Here is a 3,546-nt window from a genome sequence, read left to right as displayed (position 1 = left end):
GAGCCCGGGCCCTGCCCTGAGCCCTCCCTGCAGCCAGGGACACCCAGGGCTGAGGGCCCCTCTCAGCTGGGGCTCCTCTCAAGGCTGAGCAGCCCCGGCTCCCTCAGCCTGTGCTGGGCACGGAGCTGCTCCAGGCCCTTCCTCAGCTGCGCAGCCTCCGCCGGCCCCGCTCCAGGAGCTCCCTGGCCCTGCTGGGCTGAGGAGCCAGAGCTGGGCACGGCACCCCAGAGGTGCCCCAGGGCTGGGCACAGGGGCAGGATCCCTCCCTGACCTGCTGGGAATGCTCTTCCCAATCATGGAATCATTCAGATTGGCAAAGCCCTCCAAGATTACCAAATCCACCCTTCCACACACCCACAAATCCATCGCACTAATCCCACCTGTACTCCTTTTTTGGCCAACATTTCCAGGGATTGTGATTCCCCCACTGCCCTGGGCAGCCCATTCCGAAGCTTGACCACTTTTCCAGTAAGGAAATATTTCCTGATATCCAACCCAAGCCTTCCCCGGTGTTCCAGCATCCAGGCACAGCCTCTCCGTGTGCAATTATTGCCTGCATCGGATGTTTTGGAATAAACAGCTTGGAGCAGGGATGTGCCAGACCTGTGTGGAGCCACTCGTTCTGCCTGCAGCAAATGAATCAGGGTAGTAGAAGTAATAAAACTAATGGGAATGTTGTCCTGGGTGGGATATTAAAATCCAGGAGAGCCACAGCTCCCGGAGGAATCTTAAAAAGCCCCATAATTGAGTCACAACAGAGAGACCTGCAGCGAGTGAGAGAGGCAGGCAGAAAAGCTCCAGCCAGTGGGACGTCAGTGCTGGCACTCGAGGAGCTGAGGATGACAAAACTTCCACTCAGAATGGAATAGCAGGAGGCACCTTGGAATTTCTTAAGGCTTGGAGAAAAAGAATAGCGAGCAGAGGAACTGTGGTGGAAGGTATTGGTGCAGCCAGGGGTGTGCAGGACAAAAAAAGGGATATTTTGTGAAAGCGGCTCAAAGAACACCACTGCAACAGCAGAGCAGGGCGGGGGGTGGAAGCAATGTCAGCTCAAAGTCCTGGGGATGCTTCATTCCAAGTGGGAAAAAATGACGTGACTGGAAAAAAACCCAAATATTTTAAAACCCAGAGCGTTGCTCCTGAACAGTGCAGAAACGGATGTGTGAAAAATTAAATTTGTTTAAAGAAGAGGTGTGAGGAGCAGGGAGGAGAATTAGCAGTGATTTATTGCCACGCTGGCAATTCCCTGGGGAAAGAGACGTGCACTGGAGGAGAATAAAACACTGGGAAAAGTCAAGGGTGGGAATTAAAATGGAGCTGGAGGAAGAAACATGATTTTAGCCACTCTCATAAGTTAGGATGACCTGAGCCACTGGAAAATAACAGCCAGGGTGAAAAACCCTCAATCTCCCCCCAGCTAAGAGATAACAGAGCAAGAAGGAATAAATGGCGGAATTTAAAAGGAAAAATCACCATGGAGTGACTGGCTTTGAAAATAACAATTAAAAGAGATGAATTCATCTAAATCTGCCTCAGACTCCTCCCCAGCAATGCTGTTATTGACAGGCAGTGCTCCTGAGCTCAGGAGAACTCCCTGCAGCAGGGCAGGTGTCTGGATCCAGCAGCTTTTGTGGGATCAGAGCGCTCGTGGGGCACGGGAATGTGGGAGGTGAGCACTGAGCTCCGGCCTCCGTTTGTGCTGGGCTGGGGGAGAGGAGATCTTGCTCATGGAAATTCCCTCAGAGACGCTCAAAAAAGAGGGAAAAATTGATAACCATCTGTGTGCAGCTAAATAGGACAAACAGGGAAAAGGGGATTTCTTGGGATGGCACCGGGAGATGGAATTGGCGCTGCCGTGACGGGAAACATTAAAAATCCTGCCTGGCAGCAGGGAAAGGTGAATTTGGGAGAGTATCCAAAGCTTCTCCCAGCAGCTGGGCTGGGCTGCATGGGCTCCACAGCCTGGAGACGCCACAAACTCCTTTAACCAAATCATCAGGAAGCACTGAGCGGGATTCATTAGGAAACACGGAGTGGGACCCGCGCTTGTTCTCGCTCAGTGAGTGGCTGTGAGAACCTAATTCGTTATTTCAATCAGCCTCCCCAGAGCCAGGCACGTCTGGATTCGCCTTGCTGGCTCTGGGAGATGCTTGGTCCTGGATTTGGGGTCGGGTGGGGAGCTGGAAACCCCCGGGGCTGCGACAGCAGCGGCACGGGGCGGGTGCAGGGCAGCGGTGCCACCGAGCCCGGGGGCAAAAAGTCAAGAGGAGAGAGGGAAAAGCGGAGGTGACAGCGGTGGCGTGAAAAGGAGGGCAGGGGAGAGGCTTCTGCAGGAACAAAGGAGACCTGGCTGCAGATTGCTGCGCTTTTCCACATGAACACCCCGCGCCCAAGCCCTTCTCCAGGCTCCGTGTCCCAGGCGGGTGGTGCCGCTCCTGCCTCCCTCAGCCCCGGGCCTGGAGAGCTCAAGTGCTCTTATTTGCAGGTGTGTGCATGCAGAAAGCTTGGAAAAGCATGGAAAAGCATGGAAAAGCATGGGAATCCCAGCCTGGCCTCACTGAAGGTTCACGGAGCTGCTCTGGTTTGTGTCGTGGGGTCAGACTTGGCTCGTGGGCAGTCAGGACCAAAGCAGCCCAGGAGTATCCCTGTAGCGAGCAATGAGATCCCAGGAACAGCTGGATGCTCACAGCTCCAACCATGCCATGGATTTCCCTTTGCAACTGAAGGAATTTTGCACTTTCTGAGTCACATTTCAACCCCTTCTGCCCAGGACACATCCCTGGGGATTTAAATCCAGCTGCAGGCACATGAGCACGTGTGTGGCACATGGAGCCGAGAAGCCAGGGAGGGATTTAGGCCAGGTTTGTGATGCCTGGGGGTATAAAGTTTGCACCGGGCAGGCTCAGGGTGGACAGCAGCAGGAAATTCCCCATGGAAAGGATTGTTAAATATTGGAATGGGATCCCCAAGAGGGAGTGGAATCTCCAACACAGGTTTTTGGGAGGTTTGGAGTGCCCATCCCTGGAGGTGTCCAAGGAAGGGCTGGAGGTGGCACTCAGTGCTCTGGGCTGGGGACAAGGTGGGCATCGGGCACAGCTTGGACTTGACGGGCTGGGAGGGCTTTTCAACCTCAGTGATCCTGGGATTCTGGGATCTCTATCCATATGGAAAGGGAGGAATGGGCCAGGAGAGAGTCTTTAGCAGGGCTGGAGGGATCATCCCACCACAGATTCCATCCACGTGTCTGACAACAGCTCCCAATCCCAGCACATGACACTGACCCCTCCCAGGAAAACACAGAGCCAGGATTGTCTTCCCACAGGGAAGAGCCAGACCCTGACCCAGGACAGCCTGAGGGATGTGCTGGCTCCTGGATAAAACACGGCCCAGCTCCCTTTTCCCTGCGGTTTGTGGGTTGGATGGTGGGTTTGTAACTGGGGTGGTGGGTTTGGAGCTCTGGGATGGGTTTGGAGCTCTGGGAATGGTGGGTTTGGAGCTGTGGGAATGGTGGGTTTGTAACTGGGGTGGTGGGTTTGGAGCTCTGGG

This window comes from Corvus brachyrhynchos, unplaced genomic scaffold, assembly GCF_000691975.1.
Source record: "Corvus brachyrhynchos isolate BGI_N302 unplaced genomic scaffold, ASM69197v1 scaffold545, whole genome shotgun sequence".
NCBI classification, from domain to species: domain Eukaryota; kingdom Metazoa; phylum Chordata; class Aves; order Passeriformes; family Corvidae; genus Corvus; species Corvus brachyrhynchos.
Note: the sequence above shows the minus strand (reverse complement) of the source record.